This window comes from Pseudophryne corroboree, unplaced genomic scaffold (genome assembly GCF_028390025.1).
Source record: "Pseudophryne corroboree isolate aPseCor3 unplaced genomic scaffold, aPseCor3.hap2 scaffold_611, whole genome shotgun sequence".
NCBI classification, from domain to species: Eukaryota; Metazoa; Chordata; class Amphibia; order Anura; family Myobatrachidae; genus Pseudophryne; species Pseudophryne corroboree.
The window spans coordinates 62,444-85,744 of NW_026970207.1; the positions used below are offsets into that span (position 1 = coordinate 62,444).

The window sequence follows — 23,301 nt, forward strand, 5'->3', positions numbered from 1 at the left end:
TCAGACGAATGTGGGAGGGCAGAAGGCTGCCTAATACTGAAGCACCCCCAAACAACAAACCAAATGCAACAACTACTGCAAGCATTCCTGGGGGAAGGCCTGCAGCAGATGGATTTGCATATAGTGATGTCATCCAAGCAGTGGGCATAGTTGGCTGCAACCCTCGTCTGCATATGAAAAGAGAAAAGGGTCACGCAGGGCATGGTGGCCTTTGTGGGGTTGCGCTTGGATGACCCCTAAATCGCTTTATACACCCCCACCCCCCATCAGTGTGGGCTCATGTTGGCCATGCCCCAGCCCCTGAAGCATTCAAGCTGATTTCTTGCAGCAGCTGGACCCAGAAACAGCTGCAAAAGAGAGATATTGGCAAGGAAAAGCTGTCTTGTACCTTTGCATTTTTCTCCCAAACGAAGGACACTAGAAAGAAAATTTTAAAGCCTCCTGTTAGGCCATCATCAGAAAAAGCATTCCCTGTGTGTGTGGTGTGTCGGTACACGTGTGTCGACATGTCTGAGGAAGAAGGCTATATTAGAGAGGAGCAGGAGCAAATGAATGTGGTGTCTCCGCCGACAGCTGATTGGATGGATATGTGGAATGTTTTAAATGCTAGTGTAAACTCATTGCACAAAAGATTAGACAAGGCTGACGCTTTGGGACAGTCAGGGTCTCAACCCATGCCTGATCCTATGTTGCAGGGACTGTCAGGGTCTCATAAGCGCCCACTATCCCAGATTGTTGACACAGATACAGACACAGATTCTGACTCCAGTGTCGATTACGATGATGCAAAGTTACAGCCAAAATTGGCAAAATCCATTCGATATATGATTATGGCAATAAAAGATGTTTTGCACATCAGAGAGGAACCCCCTGTCCCTGACAAGAGGGTACATATGTACAAGGTGAAAAAGCCTGAGGTAACCTTTGAGGGGGTCACACGAGCTGAACGAGTTATGTGAAAAAGCTTGGGAATCTCCAGATAAAAGACTGCAGATTTCCAAAAGGATTCTTATGGCGTATCCTTTCCCATCAATGGATAGGTTACGATGGGAATCCTCCCCTAGGGTGGACAAAGCATTAACACGCTTATCCAAGAAGGTAGCCCTCCCGTCCCAGTATACGGCTACCCTCAAAGAGTCTGCTGACCGCAAACAGGAGATTACCCTGAAGTCCATTTATACACATTCAGGTACCTTACTCAGACCGGCAATTGCGTCGGCCTGGGTGTGTAGTGCTGTAGCGGCATGGACGGATACCTTATCTGAGGGGATGGATACCCTAGATAAGGATACTATTTTATTGACCCTGGGGCATATAAGAGATGCTGTCCTATATATGTGTGTATGCAAACTACAGGTGGTGCTGCAGGGCTCACACCCTTTTACTTGTCTTGTAGAGCAACTCTGGAGCTGTTTCTGGGTCCAGCTGCTGCAAGAAATCAGCTTGAATGCTTCAGGGGCTGGGGCATGGCCAACATGAGCCCACACTGATGGGGGGTGGGGGTGTATAAAGCGATTTAGGGGTCATCCAAGCGCAACCCCACAAAGGCCACCATGCCCTGCGTGACCCTTTTCTCTTTTCATATGCAGACGAGGGTTGCAGCCAACTATGCCCACTGCTTGGATGACATCACTATATGCAAATCCATCTGCTGCAGGCCTTCCCCCAGGAATGCTTGCAGTAGTTGTTGCATTTGGTTTGTTGTTTGGGGGTGCTTCAGTATTAGGCAGCCTTCTGCCCTCCCACATTCGTCTGAAAATGTGTTCTCCCTGCAGTTGTTGTTCCCAGATGAGAGTTCCCTTGTGCTTCCTCAGTTGAATCTCCTTAACTTGACAGGGGTGTGCCCGAGCAGCCGCCCTCCACAGCCCTATCCCAACACATACTTATCTTGCATATGAGATCTCTTGATCATGAAGATAGTTCTCACAGGGTGAGGTTCATCCATTACATTTTAAAGTAGGAAGGTACAAATTACATATTCAAATTACATATATGTGCTGGATTCAAATGTTTTCCCCCTTTCCTTTCTCAATTGTGCCCATCAGCAGCTATTCTAATGTTGCTGCCAATGGGTGTGACGCATTCATTTCTTCTGTGGGGTACACTGGACTCCACAAGGATTCACATTGTATATGTACACCAGAGTAGGATCTTGATCTGAGGCACCAACAGGCTCAAAGCTTTTGACTGTTCCCAAGATGCTCAGCGCCCCCTCCTCTATAACCTCGCTTCCATGAACAGGGAGCTCAGTTTGTAGTTGGTGCCTTCAGTAGCAGGCCACTTAACAGGGGGCTGCCTCAGGCAGCCTATTCTTAGCTATTAATTTTGGCATGAAAAGAAGAACTTTTTTTATAAGAATCTACAAGGGCTGCAGCAGGCTAGGTCTAATAGACCTCTTTACTGCAGCTCCATCACTCCCAGTGGCGCAGTATACTCCCGTGCCCCGGTTGCTGGGTCACTGCAGCGGAGGCTCCGGTTTCTTCCTAAGGTCAGTCACACACACACCGCCCTCCGGGATCACGAGGCCGCTGATGGGGGCGGGCCGTGTGCGCACTGGCGTGGACACTGATTACTGGGCAGCCGCTCCACTAGCCACCAGGGACAGTTAAGGAGCACAGCTCTGGGGTTTTTTCTCCTATATTAACCCCATTTTGTACTACCCGCAGTGCATTGTGATAGGTAATGGGGCCTGATTCAGGTTGGATCGCAATCCAACTGCAAAAACTGCTAAGAGCATACGCATCCGCCTGCATTTTCTGCGGCACCCCGCAGATAATGCGATCACCTCTGACTGTGAATCAGTGAAGGGGGGGGGGGGAGGGGGGTCAACAACACTCCATTTCCAAGTCGGAGATGGAGCGGTGCGGGGGCACGGTTTCAAAATGGGGTCGGCAACGGAGAAACAGGAGGCGTGGTCAGAGCAGCTGCATGACATCACATGGGCCGGACTCTGCCAGTGGAGCCCCAGCGTCATGAGGTAGATTTTGTAGAGGCCGGGGAGGACTTCTGTTCCTGGGAACTAGCTGTGTTGTGCAGCTTTATTCCTCTGCCCCTACCTCTGGCAAGAAAGGACGCACCTCGCACTTTCTTGTTTCTTTGTGACCGAAAGGACTGCATTTGATAATGCGGAGCTTTCTTATGCTGTGAGGGAACATAAGGTAAAAAATTTGATTTTCCAACTGTAGCTGTGCGTGTTAATGCTTTGTCCATCCTACGGGAGGATTTCCATCGTAACCTATCCGTTGATGGAAAAGGATACGCCATAAGAATCCTTTTGGAAATCTGCAGTCTTTTATCTGGAGATTCCCAAGCTTTTTCACATAACTCGTTCAGCTCGTGTGACCCCCTCAAAGGTTACCTCAGGCTTCTTTCCCTTGTACATATGTACCCTCTTGTCAGGGACAGGGGGTTCCTCTGTGATGTGCAAAACATCTTTTATTGCCATAATCATATATCGAATGGATTTTGCCAATTTTGCCTGTAACTTTGCATCATCGTAATCGACACTGGAGTCAGAATCCGTGTCGGTATCTGTGTCAACAATCTGGGATAGTGGGCGCTTATGAGACCCTGACAGTCCCTGCAACATAGGATCAGGCATGGGTTGAGTCCCTGACTGTCCCAAAGCTTCAGCCTTGTCTAATCTTTTGTACAATGAGTTTACACTAGCATTTAAAACATTCCACATATCCATCCAATCAGGTGTCAGCGGAGACACCACATTCATTTGCTCCCGCTCCTCTCTAATATAGCCTTCTTCCTCAGACATGTCGACACACGTGTACCGACACACCACACACACAGGGAATACTTTTTCTGAAGACAGTTTCCCCACAAGGCCCTTTGGAGAGACAGAGAGAGAGTATGCCAGCACACTCACCAGCGCTATATAACCCAGGAATAACACAGTAACTTAATGTTTGTCCAGTAGCGCTGCTGTATGTAATTTGCGCCGAATTATGTTCCCCCCCCCTCTCTTTTCAACCCTCTTCTCTACCGTGGTATAAGCAGGGGAGAGTCCGGGGAGCTTCCTCTCAGCGGTGCTGTTGAGAAAAAATGGCGCTGGTGAGTGCTGAGGGAGAAGCCCCGCCCCCTCGGCGGCGGACTTCTGTCCCGCTTAAACTGTAAAATTGGTGGGGGCTCATACATATATACAGTGCCCAGCTGTATATATGTTATATTTTTGCCAAAAAGAGGTTTATATTGCTGCCCAGGGTGCCCCCCCTGCGCCCTGCACCCTTACAGTGACCGGAGTATGTGAGGTGTATGGGAGCAATGGCGCACAGCTGCAGTGCTGTGCGCTACCTCAGTGAAGATCATGAAGTCCTCTGCCGCCTCTGAAGTCTTCTTTTCTACTCATACTCACCCGGCTTCTATCTTCCGGCTCTGCGAGGGGGACGGACGGCGAGGGTGAGATCCTGCGTACCAATCCCTTTGGAGCTAATCCCTTTGGAGCTAATGGTGTACAGTAGCTTAAGAAGCAGGACCTTGCAACTCGGAGAGTAGGGCTGCTTCTCTCCCCTCAGTCCCTCGATGCAGGGAGTCTGTTGCCAGCAGTGCTCCCTGAAAATTAAAAACCTAACAAAATACTTTCTGTCAGAAAGCTCAGGAGAGCTCCTGAAAAGCACCCAGTCTCCACTGGGCACAGTATCAAACTGAGGTATGGAGGAGGGGCATAGAGGGAGAAGCCAGTGCACACCCAGAACTAAAGTCTTTCTTAAAGTGCCCATGTCTCCTGCGGAGCCCGTCTATCCCCATGGTCCTTACGGAGTCCCCAGCATCCTCTAGGACGTTAGAGAAAATAGGATTTTAATACCTACCGGTAAATCCTTTTCTCTTAGTCCGTAGAGGATGCTGGGCACCCGTCCCAGTGCGTACTGTGTCTGCAGTTATTAAATGGCCCTTAACTCCAGAACATTTATGTGGAGACAACTTTCCCGACTTGACCATCTTCCTTGGACGTTTTCCCCCTGTGTGACTGCTCCCCAGCCTCGGAGGGTTGCATCCATGGTCCCTAGGATCCAGTCCTGGATCCCGAACCTTCGCCCCTCTAGGAGGTGAGAACTGAGTGTGCAGCCACCAATGGAGTGAGATTCTGGTCTTGGAAGACAGGATTATCCTCCGGTGCGTGTGTAGGTGGGATCCGGACCACTTGTCCAACAGGTCCCACTGGAACACTCTGGCATGGAACCTGCCAAACTGAATGGGCTCGTAGGCCGCAACCATCTTCCCCAGCAACCAAATGCATTGATGGATTAACACTCTTGCTGGTTTCAGAATTTGTTTGACCAGACTCTGGATCTCCAGAGCCTTTCCACTGGAAGAAAACCTCTTCTGTGTCCAGTATCACTCCCAAAAACAACAACCGCGTCATTGGGACCAACTGCGATTTTGGCAAGTTTAGGAGCCAACCATGTTGTTGAAGAACTGTCAGGGAGAGTGCAATGTTTTGCACTAACTGGTCCCTGGATCTCGCCTTTATCAAGAGATCATCCAAGTACGGGATAATTGTTACTCCTTGCTTGCGATCACCCTGGTGAAAATCCTCAGAGCCGTGGACAGACCAAACGGCAATGTCTGAAATTGGTAATGACAATACTGAATTGCAAACCTCAGGTAGCTTGATGCAGAGGCTAAATGGGAACATGTAAGTAGGCATCCTTTATGTCTACTAAAACCATGAAATCTCCTTCCTCCGGACTGGAGATCACTGCACTGAGAGATTCCATCTTGAAATTGAATTTCCTTAGGTAGAAATTGAGGGATTTCAGATTTCAGATTGGTCTGACTGAGCCGTCCGGCTTAGGGACCACGAAGAGGCTTGAATAAAAACCTTCTCCCTGCTGACTAAGGCCGATTTGAACAATCGTTGAGGGGGAACATCTTGAAACCCCAGTTTGTACCCTTGGGACACTATTTGTAAAACACACGAGTCCATGTCCGAATGAATCCAGAACTGACTGAAGAGTTTTAGACGTGCCCCCACTGGTGCGGGCTCCTGCAAGAGAGCCCCAGCGTCATGCAGTGGATTTGGCAGAAGCAGAGGATGATCTCTGCTCCTGCGATCTTGAAGAGGTTGCAGACCTCTTCTCTCTTCTCCCTCCTCTACCTGCAAAGAAAGGGGAATCTTAACTTCTTGCATATCTATTGGGCCGAAATGACTGCATCAGATAATGATGCGTCTTCATCCGTTGGGAGGGAACATAGGGCAAGAAGGTTGACTTACCTGCGGGAGCTGCCGAGATCAAATTAACTAGGCAGTCACCAAACAAGGCTTCACCTTCATAGGGAAGAGACTCCCTTTCTTCTTGGAGTCAGCATCAGCATTCTCCTGGTGAATCCACAATGCCCTCCTATCCGAGACTGCCATGAAATTGGCCCGTGAACTCAAGAGTCCTATATCCCTTGCAGTCTCACGTAAGTATGCTGCAGTGTCCTTGATATGATACAACGTAAGGAGTATCCCATCTCTCCAGGGTATCTATATCGGATGACAAGGTATTCGACCAATTCTTGAATACTACTACTCACCCATGCACATGTAATGGCAGGTCTAAGTAATGTACCCGTGGTTACATAACTAGAAATAATGTAGCTTCCTGCATACGATCCGCTGGATTTGTTAGAGGGCCCCGTGCAGAACAGGGGGTGACTCCCACTTTATTCTGTCCGCGGCGGGAAATGAATAAACAACCAGAATCCTTTTGGGGATTTGAAACCATCTTGTCGAGCTGGCCCAGACTTTCTCAAACAGAGATGGAGGAACGTTACATCAGCTTTCATTATATATCTATATATACATACATATAGACCCCTTTGTCAGTAACAGCAGGGTCTTCAGTGATTTTAATATGTCCTTAATATCCACAATCATGTACTGAATGCTCCTTGCCAATATTGGATCTAATCAGGAAACATTATGGTCGACATAGGAATCAGTATCCGTGTCAGTATCAGTGTGTAGTAACTGGGCAAAATAACATTTTTGCGACCCCGCGGGGCCTGAGGGAAAAGAAACATAGCCATGAACATCACATCTATTCTCTACGTCTGTGTCTGGGACACAGATTTATCCAACCTTACTCTGATATTACTGAAACATTTACCCAGTCAGTTATTGGTGGTGCCAACAGGGCCACCATCATATGTCTGCATTCCTAATATAGTTTCCTCTTGGGAAAAACATTCAGCCACTGACATGTTGACACACATGTACCAAGTACCCACAGACACACCGGCTTATGGGGGACAGACCGTCAGTAAATCTGTCAGAGGGACACAGCACGAGTGGAGAGGCCGCAGCAGAAATGTCTGCACTGGTGTCAGTAGGTGACTGAGGCAGGGATGACTGGGAGATAGTGGGTGACTGAAGCATGTATGAGTGGGAGATAGTGGGTGACTGAGGCCGGGGTGACTGGGAGATAGTGAGTGACAGGGAGATAGTGGGTTACTGAGGGAGGCGTGATAGGAAGGGGTTGGGTAAGTATGGGAAGAAAGTGGGTGACAGGGATAATAAATGACTAAGGCAGGGGTGATAGGGAGATAGTGGATGACTGTGGCAGGGGTGACAGGGACAGTAAGAGACTGAGGCAGGGGTGACAGGGATAGTGGCTGACTGAGGCAGGGGTGACTGGGAGATAGTGGGTGACTGAGGCAGGGTTGACAGGGATAGTGGGTGACTGAAGCAGGGGTGATAGGGTGACAGTGGGTGACTCAAGCAGGGGTGACTGGTATAGTGGGTGACTGAGGCAGGGATCGCAGGTATAGTGGTTGACTGAGGCAGCGGTGACTGGGAGATTGTGGGTAACTGAGGCAGGGGTGACAGGGAAAGTGTGTGACTCAGGCAGGGGTGATAGGGAGATAGTGGGCAGCATATCTCTGCGTCACTGCAGCAGCACATTCCTGCTTCAATGACAGCAGCACATCCCTGCCTCACTTATAGCAGCACATCCCTGCCTCGCTGACAGCAGCACATCCCTGCCTCGCTGACAGCAGCACATCCCTGCCTCGCTGACAGCAGCACATCCCTGCTTCGCTGACAGCAGCACATCCCTGCTTCGCTGACAGCAGCACATCCCTGCCTCGCTGACAGCAGCACATCCCTGCCTCGCTGACAGCAGCACAGCACTGCTTCGCTGACAGCAGCACATCACTGCTTCACTACCAGCAGCACATCCCTGCCTCACTGGCAGCAGCACATCCCTGCCTTACTGACAGCTGTATATAGGGCCTAATTCAGACCTGATCCCTGCTGTGCATATTCACACAACAGGAGATCAGGTCTGAAGTGCGTGTGTGCTGGTGCCGCAGTGCACCGGCACATGCCAGAGATGCGATCAGCATCTCTGCCCAGTGAGCGCCTCTGCCTGATTGACAGGCAGAGGCGGTCACTGGGCAGGAGGAGTCGGGCCAGCGGCGTTGTGCCGCCATTTTGGGGGCACAGTCAGGACAACGCAGACATGACCGGACCGTATGGGGGCGGGCCGTGACGGCTGCGTGACCCGGACAGCAACGGGCCTTATTTACTAAAATCTCAGATAAATTTTATGGCATTTATGTGCAGTCTAGTTTGCACAGTTGATAGAGTGTTGATCTTGCACTATCAATGTAAGCCTCACATAGGTTTGATACACATGTAAGTTTGTTTTTATTTTACTACATTGTGGTTTGTGGCTCTATACCATGTAATGCATGTCTTTTAACAGTAGTCAAGTCTTCCAATGTGCTTGTTAGTGAAACCCAATAGATAGCTTTATTTTATTTTGTTTCTTCAAATATTGAATGCATATGTCTTATAACTTTTTTTTTTAAATATATATACATTTTTATTATAAGATTTTCAATGACACAAGTACATACAAGTTGCAGATTATGGATTGTGAAGGACAAATCAACCATATAAACAATTTAAGCAATTTAAATTACATGCAGGTAGTAGAATATCAAACTCCTTGGATGAGAGTTGGTCGTAATAAACTAGGATAGAAAAGAATAAAGTAGAAAATAAGATTTTAAACCTACCGGTAAATCTTTTTCTCGTAGTCCGTAGAGGATGCTGGGGACTCCGTAAGGACCATGGGGATAGACAGGCTCCACAGGAGACACGGGCACTTTAAGAAAGACTTTAGTTCTGGGTGTGCACTGGCTCCTCCCTCTATGCCACAGTTAGAGAAACTGTGCCCAGAGGAGACGGACAGTATGAGGAAAGGATTTTGTTAATCCAGGGCAAGATTCATACCAGCCACACCAATCACACCATATAACTTGTGATAAACTACCCAGTTATCAGTATGAAAAAACAACATAGCATCAGTGCAGGACCGATGCAACTATAACATAACCCTTATTGAAGCAATAACTATATACAAGTATTGCAGAAGTAGTCCGCACTTGGGATGGGCGCCCAGCATCCTCTACGGACTACGAGAAAAAGATTTACCGGTAGGTTTAAAATCTTATTTTCTCTAACGTCCTAGAGGATGCTGGGGACTCCGTAAGGACCATGGGGATTATACCAATGCTCCAAAACGGGCGGGAGAGTGCGGATGACTCTGCAGCACCGATTGAGCAAACATGAGTTCCTCCTCAGCCAGGGTATCAAACTTATAGTATTTTGCAAAGGTGTTTGAACCCGACCAAGTAGCAGCTTGACAAAGCTGTAGTGCCGAGACCCCTCGGGCAGCCGCCCAAGAAGAGCCCACTTTCCTCGTGGAATGGGCCTTGACCGATTTCAGTAACTGCAATCCAGCCATAGAATGCGCTTGCTGAATCGTGTTACAAATCCGGCGAGCAATAGCCTGTTTTGAAGCAGGGGCACCAATCTTGTTGGTTGCATACAGGACAAACAGCGCTTCAGTTTTCCTGACTCTAGCCGTCCTGGCCATGTAAATTTTCAAAGCCCTGACCACATCAAGTAACTCGGAATCCTCCAAGTCACGCGTAGCCACAGGCACCACAATAGGTTGGTTCATATGAAAAGATGAGACCACTTTTGGTAGGAATTGAGGACGGGTCCGCAATTCCGCTCTATCCACATGGAATACCAAATATGGGCTTTTATGTGACAAAGCCGCTAATTCCGACACTCGCCTAGCCGAAGCCAAGGCTAATAACATGACCACCTTCCATGTGAGATATTTTAACTCCACTGTTTTAAGTGGTTCAAACCAGTGTGATTTTAGAAAACTTAACACCACGTTAAGGTCCCAAGGTGCCACCGGAGGCACAAAAGGAGGCTGAATATGCAGCACTCCTTTTACAAAAGTCTGAACTTCTGGAAGAGAAGCCAATTCTTTTTGAAAGAAAATGGATAAGGCCGAAATCTGGACCTTAATAGAGCCTAATTTTAGGCCCAAATTCACTCCAGTTTGTAGGAAGTGAAGGAAACGGCCCAGATGGAATTCTTCCGTAGGAGCATTCCTGGCCTCACACCAAGAAACATAATTTCGCCATATACGGTGTAATGTTTTAACGTTACATCCTTCCTAGCCTTTATCAGCGTAGGGATGACCTCAACCGGAATGCTAGGATCCGGCATTCAACCGCCATGCCGTCAAACGCAGCCGCGGTAAGTCTTGGAACAGACAGGGCCCCTGATGCAACAGGTCCTGTCTTAGAGGGAGAGGCCACAGATCTTCTGTGAGCATTTCCTGCAGATCCGGATACCAGATGGCCAATACTCCGGATACTCCGTGGCCAATCTGGAACAATGAGGATTGTTCTCACTCCTCTTTGTCTTATTATCCTCAACACCTTGGGTATGAGAGGAAGAGGAGGAAATACATAGACCGACCGGAACACCCACGGTGTCACTAGGGCGTCTACAGCTACTGCCTGAGGGTCTCTTGACCTTGCGCAATACCTCTGTAGCTTTTTATTGAGCCGGGACAACATCATGTCTATCTGTGGCAGTTCCCACTGACTTGTAATCTGTGCAAAGACTTCCTGATGAAGTCCCCACTCTCCCGGATGTAGGTCGTGTCTGCTGAGGAAGTCTGCTTCCCAGTTGTCCACTCCCGGAATGAACACTGCTGACAGTGCGCTTGCGTGATTCTCCACCCAGCGAAGAATTCTGGTGGCTTGTGCCATCGCCACTCTGCTCCTTGTGCCGCCTTGGCGGTTTACATGAGCCACTGCGGTGACGTTGTCTGACTGGATCAGAACCGGTTGGTCGCAAAGTAAGGTCTCCGCTTGACGTAGGGCATTGTATATGGCCCTTAGATCCAGGATGTTGATGTGAAGACAAGTCTCTTGACTTGACCAAATACCTTGGAAATTTCTTCCCTGTGTGACTGCTCCCCAACCTTGGAGGCTTGCGTCTGTGGTCACCAGGATCCAGCCCTGAATGCTGAATCTGCGTCCCTCGAGAAGGTGAGCACTCTGCAGCCACCACAGGAGTGATACCCTGACCCTGGGGGACAGGGTGATCAACCAATGCATCTGTAAATGTGACCCGGACCACTTGTCCAGTAGGTCCCATTGGAAAGTCAGCAAAAAGAAAAAGAGAAAAGGACTGTATTTGTCGATGCACAGGAAGAAGGGTGACCTGATTATCACAATCTTCTGGAGAATTATTAAAATTTAACTTTTATTAGTGTCAAATTAAAATAGTGTGATGATAACTGACAACAAACTACGAGTATAGACGAAACATAAAGGTTAAAATCAAGACGTATACAACATATACCACAAGTGCAATGAAATAATAAGTGTGATTAAAGATTAAAATATGTGTCCGCGTGTCTGTTCTTATATCCAATTATATAATATTGCTCACAATATTTACTCAGTCTGATAATAGTTGTCAGCAATTGGTCTTCATATGTTCACATGACCATTTGTCAGTATTTATAATATCTGGAGTATTATAATATCTCACACTATTTTAATTTGACACTAATAAAAGTTAAATTTTAATAATTCTCCAGAAGATTGTGATAATCAGGTCACCCTTCTTCCTGTGCATCGACAAATACAGTCCTTTTCTCTTTTTCTTTTTGCTGACTAACCTTAGCTGTAGTCGATAGCACCCCCACAAATAATTGTGAATACTTGAATGCAATAGGGGTTATTTTGGAGCTGTATATAGTTCCAAATCTGATATAATACAATTGTGTGTGTGCAGATACAATCCCACCCCCCATTGGAAAGTCCTCGCATGGATCCTGCCGAATGGAATGGCCTTGTATGATGCCACCATCTTTCCCAGGACTCGAGTGCAGTGATGCACTGACACCTGTTTTGGTTTCAATAGGTTCCTGACAAGAGTCATGTGTTCCTGGGCCTTTTCTATCAGGAGATAAACCCTCTTCTCGTCCGTGTCCAGAATCATGCCCAAGAAAGACAGACGAGTAGTAGGAATCAACTGCGACTTCGGGATATTGAGAATCCAGCCGTGTTGCTGTAACACTTTCAGTGAAAGTGATACGCTGTTCAGCAACTGCTCTCTTGATCTCGCTTTTATGAGATCGCCCAAGTACGGGATAATTGTGACACCTTGCTTGCACAGGAGCACCATCATTTCCGTCATTACCTTGGTGAAAATTCTCAGGGCCATGGAGAGACCAAACAGCAACGTCTGAAATTGGCAATGACAGTCCTGTACCGCAAATCTGAGGTACGCCTGATGAGGTGGATAAATGGGGACATGAAGGTATGCATCCTGTACACAAATGCGGACAACAGGTGTCAAGCCGTGTGTTGCCTTTGTCAAGCTGTAATAAGTAGGGATAAGGACGTTAACCACCTCGGAACATCCTCCCTTATACGTCACCTGCAGCGCATTAATCATAAGTCAGTGACAAGTTCAAAAACTTTGGATGACAGCGGAAGCAGTCCACTGACCACCTTCCTCTTGTAACCAAGCTCCTGCAAACCACACCACCAACTCCCTCAGTGTCAATTTCCTCCTTAGACAGGAGAGCCAATAGTCCTGCAGGCCATGTCACTGGCAAGTCTGACGAGTCCTCTCCTGCCTGGGATTCCTCCGATGCATCCTTGAGTGTAACGCCTACTGCTGCTGGCGCTGCTGTTGTTGCTGCTGGGAGTCGATCGTCATCCCAGAGGGGAAGTCGGAAGACCACTTGTACTACTTCCAGTAAGCAATTGACTGTCCAACAGTCCTTTGCGAGGAAGATGAAATATCACAGCAGTCATCCTGCTGCAAAGCGGATAACTCAGGTCTGGGTGGTGAGAAACGTGGTTCCGGTATCCATCGTTAATTTAGAGGCAACTAGAGACTTGATTGAGGTACTGTGTCCCCGGTACCAAATACCCTCTAGGTTCCATTTCTCTAGGCAGGCGATACCGAAAATGTACACAGACCTCAGAAAAAGAGTCACCAGTGTCCTAAAAAATGCAGTTGTACCCAATGTCCACTTGTCTGTGGTTAAGTGGAGCAGGGCAGACTCAGGACTATATGACTGTGACAGCCCACTGGGTAGATGTATTGCCTCCCGCAGCAAGAACAGCAGCGGCGGCACCAGTAGCAGCATCTCGCAATTGCCAACTCGTTCCTAGGCAGGCTACGCTTTGTATCACCGCTTTCCATAAGAGGCACACAGCTGACAACCTCTTACGGAAACTGAGGAACATCATCGCAAAATGGCTTACCCCAATTGAACTCTCCTGGGGATTTGTGACATCGGACAACGCCACCAATATTGTGCGTGCATTACATCTGGGCAAATTCCAGCACGTCCCATGTTTTGCACATACATTGAACTTTGTGGTGCAGAATTATTTAAAAAACGACAGGGGCGTGCAAGAGATGCTGTCGGTGGCCCGAAGAATTGCGGGCCACTTTCTGCATTCAGCCACCGCATGCCGAAGACTGGAGCACCACCAAACATTCCTGAACCTGCCCTGCCATCATCTGAAGCAAGAGGTGGTAACGAGGTGGAATTCAACCCTCTATATGCTTCAGAGGATGGAGGAGCAGCAAAAGGCCATTCAAGCCTATACATCTGCCCACGATATAGGCAAAGGAGGGGGAATGCACCTGACTCAAGCGCAGTGGAGAATGATTTCAACGTTGTGCAAGGTTCTGCAACCCTTTGAACTTGCCACACGTGAAGTCAGTTCAGACACTGCCAGCCCTAGTCAGGTCATTCCCCTCATCAGGCTTTTGCAGAAGAAGCTGGAGACATTGAAGGAGGAGCTAAAACAGAGCGATTCCACTAGGCATGTGGAACTTGTGGATGGAGCCCTTAATTCGCTTAACCAGGATTCAATCTGTTGAAATCAGAGCACTACATTTTGGCCACCGTGCTCGATCCTAGATTTAAAACCTACATTGTATCTCTCTTTCCGGCAGACACAAGTCTGCAGAGGTTCAAAGACCTGCTGGTGAGAAAATTGTCAAGTCAAGCGGAACGTGACCCGTCAACAGCTCCTCCTTCACATTCTCCCGCAACTGGGGGTGCGAGGAAAAGGCTAAGAATTCCGAGCCCACCCGCCTGCAATAAGCAATCCAACTGCAAAAATTGCTAAGAGCATACGCATGCGCCTGCATTTTCTGTGGCACCCCGCAGATAATGCGATCGCCTCTGACTTTCAATCGGTGCGGGGGGGGGGGGTCAGCAACACTCCATTTCAAAGTCGGAGATGGAGCGGTGCGGGGGCAGGGCTTCAACGGAGAAACAGGAGGCGTGGTCAGAGCGGCTGCATGACATCACATGCAGCCGCTGCGATCACAAAAATGGTGGCGGCTTCCTGCGCACACGTACAGTCTGCACCAACAGGAGGCTAAACCATTTTTTATGATCACGCTGAACTGCACTGAGACTGCAATTTCAGCGTGGTCAAGAAGGGAGGCGGCATACTGGGTGGCCATGCCCTGTGATGGGTGGCCCCAGCATGCGAACCAAAGGATTGCAAATTCTGTTACTTAGCAGAATGTGCAATCCTTACTGAATTAGGCCCATTGATTACAAAATTATAAACAATATTTGAAGTTTTTCTTCAGGGACTAACACAAAAGATGCTTGGGGCTACTAACACATGGGTAAGCCACGTAAAGCTTCCCATGGGTCAGTGGCATCACAACGGGGTTGCGGCACACACCCGAGTGTCACCCGCCAAGGGGGGTGACACCAAAGTGCCGGCTCTTCTTCAGTGACAGAATATGGGTGTTTCACTGTGACATTACGTGCAACACCCAGTTTCTGTCACTGTGCAGGAGCCAGCACTACTCACACACTAGTCCCCGGGTGCAGCCCCCAACCCCCGGGATACCCGCAGCAACAAAATGGTGATTCAGGCCACGCCCCTACCTATGAGACCATGCCTCCTTTTTACCATTGCCCTGCTTATCTGCGCGCACTGCATTACAATCTCCCTCGCCGCCTCTCTGGGTGTCACCAGTGATAGTGACACCTCTGCCATGCTTGTAGCAGCTGGTCCTAAGATCTACGCCTCCAGCCCTGAGTGTTTTCCCTTGTGACGTGTTGATCATCATAGCGAAGCAGATGCTTACAGAAAACTGCTGGTGCTTAGATTGAAAAGAAAAACATTGACGAACCCATCATTTCAGCGACAGGGTCTGCCACACGACTGACTGAAATGACTGGTTGGTTTGGGCCCCCACCAAAAAAGAATCAATCAATCTCTCCTTGCACAAACTGGCTCTACAGAGGCAAGATGTCCTCCCTTGTGCTGCCTCAGTTGAATCTCCTTTACTTGACAGAGATGTGCCTGAGCAGCGGCCCTCCCCAGCCCTATCCCAAATCATACTTATTTTGCATAGGAGATACCATGGTCATGAAGATTGTTCTCCCAGGGTGAGGTTCATTCATTGCATTCTGGGTATGCTGACCCCTGTGATTTCCCCAAATGTGGGAAACTCAATTGCATTATTTGTGGTAGTGGGGGACAGTGTTTGTGCTTTCTTCTGGTCAACTCTGGTAAAAATCAGATTTCTTTGTCTCAGATCTTCCTCTAGCCTTGTTCCTCTTTCGAGAGTTCCCTTGTGCTGCCTCAGTTGGATCTCCTTCACTTGACAGGGGGGTACCCGAGCAGCGACCCTCCCCAGCTCTAGCCCAACTCCTACTTACCTGCCAGGTGAGATACTATGATCATGTAGGTGCTTCTCCCAGGGCAAGGCTCACCCATTGCACTCTGGGTGTGCTGCCCCTGTGATTTCCCCAAATGTTGGAAACTTGACTGCATAATTTGTGTTTCCCCTGGTCGGCTCTCGTATAATTCAGATCTCTTTGTCTCAGGTCTCTCTCCAGCCTAGTTTGCTGTCTGTTTCCACTTCTCTTTTCTTGAGCCGCTCCCTTCTATGCCCTTGCGCACTATCCTAACTTCTCCCGTCTGCTTACTTTGTGCCTTCCAACACACAATGCAAACTTCAGGTAGTGCTGCAGGGCCCTCACCCTTTTAACTGCCTCACAGAGCAGCTCTGGAGCTGTTACAGTGCCCAGCTGCTGCAGAGAAATCAGCTTGAATGCTTCAGGGGCTGGGGCATTGCCAACATGAGCCCCACACCGAAGGAGGGTGGGGGTGTTTAATGCGAACTAAGGGTCATCCAAGCGCTGCAAAAGGCCGCCATGCCCTGCATACCCCTTTTCTCTTTTCATATGCAGATGAGGGTTCCAGCCAACTTTGGCCCACTGCTTGGATGACATCACCATATGCAAATCCATCTGCTGTAGGCCTTCCCCCAGGAATGCTTGCACTAGTTGTTGCATTTGGTTTGTTGTTTGGGGGTGCTTCAGTATTAGGCAGCCTTCTGCCCTCCCATGTTCATCTGAAAATATGTGTTCTCCCTGCAGTTGTTGTCCCCAGATGAGAGTTCCCTTGTGCTGCCTCAGTTGAATCTCCTTTACTTGACAGAGATGTGCCTGAGCAGCGGCCCTCCCCAGCCCTATCTCAAATCATACTTATTTTGCATAGGAGATACCATGGTCAAGAAGATTGTTCTCCCAGGGTGAGGGTCATTCATTGCATTCTGGGTATGCTGACCCCTGTGATTTCCCCAAATGTGGGAAACTTGGCTGCATTATTTGTAGTAGTGGGGGACTGTGTTTGTGCTTTCCTCTGGTCAGCTCTGGTAAAAGTCAGATTTTTTTGTCTCATTTCTTCCTCTAGCCTTATTCTTCTTTTGAGAGTTCCCTTGTGCTGCCTCAGTTGGATCTCCTTCACTTGACAGAAGGGTGCTTGAGCAGCGACCCTCCCCAGCTATAGCCCAACTCCTACTTACCTGCCAGGTTAGATACTATGATCATGAAGCTGCTTCTCCCAGGGCAAGGCTCACCCATTGCACTCTGGGTGTGCTGCTCCTGCGATTTCCCCAAATGTGGGACACTTGACTGCATAATTTGTGTTTCCCCTGGTCGGCTCTCGTATAATTCAGATCTCTTTGTCTCAGGTCTCTCTCCAGCCTAGTTTGCTGTCTGTTTCCACTTCTCTTTTCTTGAGCCGCTCCCTTCTATGCCCTTGCGCACTATCCTGACTTCTCCCGTCTGCTTACTTTGTGCCTTCCAATGCACAATGCGAACTACAGGTAGTGCTGCAGGACCCACACCCTTTTACTTGCCTTACAGAGCAGCTCTGGAGCTGTTACAGTGCCCAGCTGCTGCAAGAAATCAGCTTGAATGCTTCAGGGGCTGGGGCATTGCCAACATGAGCCCCACACCGAAGGAGGGTGGGGGTGTTTAATGCGAACTAAGGGTCATCCAAGCGCCACAAAAGGCCGCCATGCCCTGCATACCCCTTTTCTCTTTTCATATGCAGATGAGGGTTCCAGCCAACTTTGGCCCACTGCTTGGATGACATCACTGTATGCAAATCCGTCTTCTGCAGACCTTCCCCCAGGAATGCTTGTACTAGTTGTTGCATTTGGTTTGTTGTTTGGGGGTGCTTCAGTATTAGGCAGCCTTCTGCCCTCCCATGTTCATTTGAAAATATGTGTTCTCCCTGCAGTTGTTGTCCCCAGATGAGAGTTCCCTTGTGCTGCCTCAGTTGAATCTCCTTTACTTGACAGAGATATGCCTGAGCAGCGGCCCTCCCCAGCCCTATCCCAAATCATACTTATTTTGCATAGGAGTTACCATGGTCATGAAGATTGTTCTCCCAGGGTGAGGTTCATTCATTGCATTCTGGGTATGCTGACCCCTGTGATTTCCCCAAATGTGGGAAACTCGACTGCATTATTTGTGGTAGTGGGGGACTGTGTTTGTGCTTTCCTCTGGTCAGCTCTGGTAAAAGTCAGATTTCTTTGTCTCAGATCTTCCTCTAGCCTTGTTCTTCTTTCGAGAGTTCCCTTGTGCTGCCTCAGTTGGATCTCCTTCACTTGACAGGGGGGTGCCCGAGCAGCGACCCTCCCCAGCTCTAGCCCAACTCCTACTTACCTGCCAGGTGAGATACTATGATCAGGAAGGTGCTTCTCCCAGGGCAAGGCTCACCCATTGCACTCTGGGTGTGCTGCTCCTGCGATTTCCCCAAATGTGGGACACTTGACTGCATAATTTGTGTTTCCTCTGGTCGGCTCTCGTATAATTCAGATCTCTTTGTCTCAGGTCTCTCTCCAGCCTAGTTTGCTGTCTGTTTCCACTTCTCTTTTCTTGAGCCGCTCCCTTCTATGCCCTTGCGCACTATCCTGACTTCTCCCGTCTGCTTACTTTGTGCCTTCCAACGCACAATGCGAACTACAGGTAGTGCTGCAGGGCCCACACCCTTTTAGTTGCCTTACAGAGCAGCTCTGGAGCTGTTACAGTGCCCAGCTGCTGCAAAAAATCAGCTGGAATGCTTCAGGGGCTGGGGCATTGCCAACATGAGCCCCACACCGAAGGAGGGTGGGGGTGTTTAATGCGAACTAAGGGTCATCCAAGCGCAGCAAAAGGCCGCCATGCCCTGCATACCCCTTTTCTCTTTTCATATGCAGATGAGGGTTCCAGCCAACTTTGGCCCACTGCTTGGATGACATCACTGTATGCAAATCCGTCTTCTGCAGACCTTCCCCCAGGAATGCTTGTACTAGTTGTTGCATTTGGTTTGTTGTTTGGGGGTGCTTCAGTATTAGGCAGCCTTCTGCCCTCCCATGTTCATTTGAAAATATGTGTTCTCCCTGCAGTTGTTGTCCCCAGATGAGAGTTCCCTTGTGCTGCCTCAGTTGAATCTTCTTTACTTGACAGATATATGCCTGAGGAGCGGCCCTCCCCAGCCCTATCCCAAATCATACTTATTTTGCATAGGAGATACCATGGTCATGAAGATTGTTCTCCCAGGGTGAGGTTCATTCATTGCATTCTGGGTATGCTGACCCCTGTGATTTCCCCAAATGTGGGAAACTCGACTGCATTATTTGTGATAGTGGGGGACTGTGTTTGTGCTTTCCTCTGGTCAGCTCTGGTAAAAGTCAGATTTCTTTGTCTCAGATCTTCCTCTAGCCTTGTTCTTCTTTCGAGAGTTCCCTTGTGCTGCCTCAGTTGGATCTCCTTCACTTGACTGGGGGGTGCCCGAGCAGCGACCCTCCCCAGCTCTAGCCCAACTCCTACTTACCTGCCAGGTGAGATACTATGATCAGGAAGTTGCTACTCCCAGTGCAAGGCTCACCCATTGCACTCTGGGTGTGCTGCTCCTGCGATTTCCCCAAATGTGGGAAACTTGACTGCATAATTTGTGTTTCCCCTGGTCGGCTCTCGTATAATTCAGATCTCTTTGTCTCAGGTCTCTCTCCAGCCTAGTTTGCTGTCTGTTTCCACTTCTCTTTTCTTGAGCCGCTCCCTTCTATGCCCTTGCGCACTATCCTGACTTCTCCCGTCTGCTTACTTTGTGCTTTCCAATGCACAATGCAAACTACAGGTAGTGCTGCAGGGCCCACACCCTTTTACTTGCCTTACAGAGCAGCTCTGGGGATGTTACAGTGCCCAGCTGCTGCAAGAAATCAGCTTGAATGCTTCAGGGGCTGGGGCATAGCCAACATGAGCCCCACACCGAAGGAGGGTGGAGGTGTTTAATGCGAACTAGGGGTCATCCAAGCGCCGCAAAAGGCCGCCATGCCCTGCACGCACCTTTTCTCTTTTCATATGCAGACGAGGGTTGAAGCCAACTTTGACCCACTGCTTGGATGGCATTACCATATGCAAATCAATCTGCTGCAGGCCTTCCCCCAGGAATGCTTGCACTAGTTGTTGCATTTGGTTTGTTGTTTGGGGGTGCTTCAGTATTAGGCAGCCTTCTGCCCTCCCATGTTCATCTGAAAATATGTGTTCTCCCTGCAGTTGTTGTCCCCAGATGAGAGTTCCCTTGTGCTGCCTCAGTTGAATCTCCTTTACTTGACAGAGATGTGCCTGAGCAGCGGACCTCCCTAGCCCTATCTCAAATCATACTTATTTTGCATAGGAGATACCATGGTCAAGAAGATTGTTCCCCCAGGGTGAGGGTCATTCATTGCATTCTGGGTATGCTGACCCCTGTGATTTCCCCAAATGTGGGAAACTTGACTGCATTATTTGTAGTAGTGGGGGACTGTGTTTGTGCTTTCCTCTGGTCAGCTCTGGTAAAAGTCAGATTTCTTTGTCTCATTTCTTCCTCTAGCCTTATTCTTCTTTTGAGAGTTCCCTTGTGCTGCCTCAGTTGGATCTCCTTCACTTGACAGAGGGGTGCTTGAGCAGCGACCCTCCCCAGCTATAGCCCAACTCCTACTTACCTGCCAGGTGAGATACTATGATCATGAAGGTGCTTCTCCCAGGGCAAGGCTCACCCATTGCACTCTGGGTGTGCTGCTCCTGCGATTTCCCCAAATGTGGGACACTTGACTGCATAATTTGTGTTTCCCCTGGTCGGCTCTCGTATAATTCAGATCTCTTTGTCTCAGGTCTCTCTCCAGCCTAGTTTGCTGTCTGTTTCCACTTCTCTTTTCTTGAGCCGCTCCCTTCTATGCCCTTGCGCACTATCCTGACTTCTCCCGTCTGCTTACTTTGTGCCTTCCAATGCACAATGCGAACTACAGGTAGTGCTGCAGGACCCACACCCTTTAACTTGCCTTACAGAGCAGCTATGGAGCTGTTACAGTGCCCAGATGCTGCAAGAAATCAGCTTGAATGCTTCAGGGGCTGGGGCATTGCCAACATGAGCCCCACACCGAAGGAGGGTGGGGGTGTTTAATGCGAACTAAGGGTCATCCAAGCGCCGCAAAAGGCCGCCATGCCCTGCATACCCCTTTTCTCTTTTCATATGCAGATGAGGGTTCCAGCCAACTTTGGCCCACTGCTTGGATGACATCACTGTATGCAAATCCGTCTTCTGCAGACCTTCCCCCAGGAATGCTTGTACTAGTTGTTGCATTTGGTTTGTTGTTTGGGGGTGCTTCAGTATTAGGCAGCCTTCTGCCCTCCCATGTTCATTTGAAAATATGTGTTCTCCCTGCAGTTGTTGTCCCCAGATGAGAGTTCCCTTGTGTTGCCTCAGTTGAATCTCCTTTACTTGACAGAGATGTGCCTGAGCAGCGGCCCTCCCCAGCCCTATCCCAAATCATACTTATTTTGCATAGGAGATACCATGGTCATGAAAATTGTTCTCCCAGGGTGAGGTTCATTCATTGCATTCTGGGTATGCTGACCCCTGTGATTTCCCCAAATGTGGGAAACTCGACTGCATTATTTGTGGTAGTGGGGGACTGTGTTTGTGCTTTCCTCTGGTCAGCTCTGGTAAAAGTCAGATTTCTTTGTCTCAGATCTTCCTCTAGCCTTGTTCTTCTTTCGAGAGTTCCCTTGTGCTGCCTCAGTTGGATCTCCTTCACTTGACAGGGGGGTGCCCGAGCAGCGACCCTCCCCAGCTCTAGCCCAACTCCTACTTACCTGCCAGGTGAGATACTATGATCATGAAGGTGCTTCTCCCAGGGCAAGGCTCACCCATTGCACTCTGGGTGTGCTGCCCCTGTGATTTCCCCAAATGTGGGAAACTTGACTGCATAATTTGTGTTTCCACTGGTCGGCTTTCATATAATTCAGATCTCTTTGTCTAAGGTCTCTCTCCAGCCTAGTTTGCTGTCTGTTTCCACTTCTTTTTTTTTGAGCCCCTCCCTTCTATACCCTTGTGCACTATCCTGACTTCTCCTGTCTGCTTACTTTGTGCCTTCCAATGCACAATGCAAACTACAGGTAGTGCTGCATGGCCCACAACCTGTTACTTGCCTTACAGAGCAGCTCTGGAGCTGTTACAGTGCCAAGCTGCTGCAAGAAATCAGCTTGAATGCTGGGGCATTGCCAACATGAGCCCCACACCGAAGGAGGGTGGGGGTGTTTAATGCGAACTAAGGGTCATCCAAGCGCCGCAAAAGGCCGCCATGCCCTGCATACCCCTTTTCTCTTTTCATATGCAGATGAGGGTTCCAGCCAACTTTGGCCCACTGCTTGGATGACATCACTGTATGCAAATCCGTCTTCTGCAGACCTTCCCCCAGGAATGCTTGTACTAGTTGTTGCATTTGGTTTGTTGTTTGGGGGTGCTTCAGTATTAGGCAGCCTTCTGCCCTCCCATGTTCATTTGAAAATATGTATTCTCCCTGCAGTTGTTGTCCCCAGATGAGAGTTCCCTTGTGCTGCCTCAGTTGAATCTCCTTTACTTGACAGAGATATGCCTGAGCAGCGGCCCTCCCCAGCCCTATCCCAAATCATACTTATTTTGCATAGGAGATACCATGGTCATGAAGATTGTTCTCCCAGGGTGAGGTTCATTCATTGCATTCTGGGTATGCTGACCCCTGTGATTTCCCCAAATGTGGGAAACTCGACTGCATTATTTGTGGTAGTGGGGGACTGTGTTTGTGCTTTCCTCTGGTCAGCTCTGGTAAAAGTCAGATTTCTTTGTCTCAGATCTTCCTCTAGCCTTGTTCTTCTTTCGAGAGTTCCCTTGTGCTGCCTCAGTTGGATCTCCTTCACTTGACAGGGGGGTGCCCGAGCAGCGACCCTCCCCAGCTCTAGCCCAACTCCTACTTACCTGCCAGGTGAGATACTATGATCATGTAGGTGCTTCTCCCAGGGCAAGGCTCACCCATTGCACTCTGGGTGTGCTGCCCCTTTGAATTCCCCAAATGTGGGAAACTTGACTGCATAATTTGTGTTTCCCCTGGTCGGCTCTCATATAATTCAGATCTCTTTGTCTCAGGTCTCTCTCCTGCCTAGTTTGCTGACTGTTTCCACTTCTCTTTTCTTGAGCCGCTCCCTTCTATGCCCTTGCGCACTACCCTGACTTCTCCCGTCTGCTTACTTTGTGCCTTCCAACGCACAATGCGAACTACAGGTAGTGCTGCAGGGCCCACACCCTTTTAGTTGCCTTACAGAGCAGCTCTGGAGC

At 49.0% G+C, this 23,301-nt stretch overlaps 13 non-coding genes and 1 pseudogene across 13 annotated transcripts; all 14 read left to right on the plus strand.

The window, feature by feature from the left end:
• The first annotated feature begins 15,728 nt into the window (after positions 1-15,728).
• On the plus strand, positions 15,729-15,892 carry LOC135035753 (U1 spliceosomal RNA). The gene has a single exon (XR_010230716.1). It is a non-coding gene; the product is annotated as a U1 spliceosomal RNA (small nuclear RNA).
• Positions 15,893-16,044: 152 nt separating this feature from the next.
• LOC135035717 (U1 spliceosomal RNA) lies at positions 16,045-16,207 on the plus strand. The gene has a single exon (XR_010230691.1). It is a non-coding gene; the product is annotated as a U1 spliceosomal RNA (small nuclear RNA).
• Positions 16,208-16,879: 672 nt separating this feature from the next.
• LOC135035767 (U1 spliceosomal RNA) lies at positions 16,880-17,043 on the plus strand. The gene has a single exon (XR_010230730.1). It is a non-coding gene; the product is annotated as a U1 spliceosomal RNA (small nuclear RNA).
• A 152-nt stretch (positions 17,044-17,195) lies between these two features.
• LOC135035741 (U1 spliceosomal RNA) lies at positions 17,196-17,358 on the plus strand. The gene has a single exon (XR_010230705.1). It is a non-coding gene; the product is annotated as a U1 spliceosomal RNA (small nuclear RNA).
• A 671-nt stretch (positions 17,359-18,029) lies between these two features.
• On the plus strand, positions 18,030-18,193 carry LOC135035760 (U1 spliceosomal RNA). The gene has a single exon (XR_010230723.1). It is a non-coding gene; the product is annotated as a U1 spliceosomal RNA (small nuclear RNA).
• A 152-nt stretch (positions 18,194-18,345) lies between these two features.
• Positions 18,346-18,508, plus strand: LOC135035786 (U1 spliceosomal RNA). The gene has a single exon (XR_010230748.1). It is a non-coding gene; the product is annotated as a U1 spliceosomal RNA (small nuclear RNA).
• Positions 18,509-19,179: 671 nt separating this feature from the next.
• On the plus strand, positions 19,180-19,343 carry LOC135035748 (U1 spliceosomal RNA). Its single transcript, XR_010230711.1, has one exon. It is a non-coding gene; the product is annotated as a U1 spliceosomal RNA (small nuclear RNA).
• Positions 19,344-19,495: 152 nt separating this feature from the next.
• Positions 19,496-19,658, plus strand: LOC135035724 (U1 spliceosomal RNA). Its single transcript, XR_010230698.1, has one exon. It is a non-coding gene; the product is annotated as a U1 spliceosomal RNA (small nuclear RNA).
• A 671-nt stretch (positions 19,659-20,329) lies between these two features.
• On the plus strand, positions 20,330-20,493 carry LOC135035774 (U1 spliceosomal RNA). Its single transcript, XR_010230736.1, has one exon. It is a non-coding gene; the product is annotated as a U1 spliceosomal RNA (small nuclear RNA).
• Positions 20,494-20,645: 152 nt separating this feature from the next.
• Positions 20,646-20,808, plus strand: LOC135035792 (U1 spliceosomal RNA). The gene has a single exon (XR_010230754.1). It is a non-coding gene; the product is annotated as a U1 spliceosomal RNA (small nuclear RNA).
• A 671-nt stretch (positions 20,809-21,479) lies between these two features.
• LOC135035754 (U1 spliceosomal RNA) lies at positions 21,480-21,643 on the plus strand. Its single transcript, XR_010230717.1, has one exon. It is a non-coding gene; the product is annotated as a U1 spliceosomal RNA (small nuclear RNA).
• Positions 21,644-21,795: 152 nt separating this feature from the next.
• On the plus strand, positions 21,796-21,958 carry LOC135035709 (U1 spliceosomal RNA). Its single transcript, XR_010230683.1, has one exon. It is a non-coding gene; the product is annotated as a U1 spliceosomal RNA (small nuclear RNA).
• Positions 21,959-22,620: 662 nt separating this feature from the next.
• LOC135035710 (U1 spliceosomal RNA) lies at positions 22,621-22,784 on the plus strand. Its single transcript, XR_010230684.1, has one exon. It is a non-coding gene; the product is annotated as a U1 spliceosomal RNA (small nuclear RNA).
• Positions 22,785-22,936: 152 nt separating this feature from the next.
• LOC135035730 (U1 spliceosomal RNA) lies at positions 22,937-23,078 on the plus strand (annotated as a pseudogene).
• Positions 23,079-23,301: the final 223 nt, after the last annotated feature.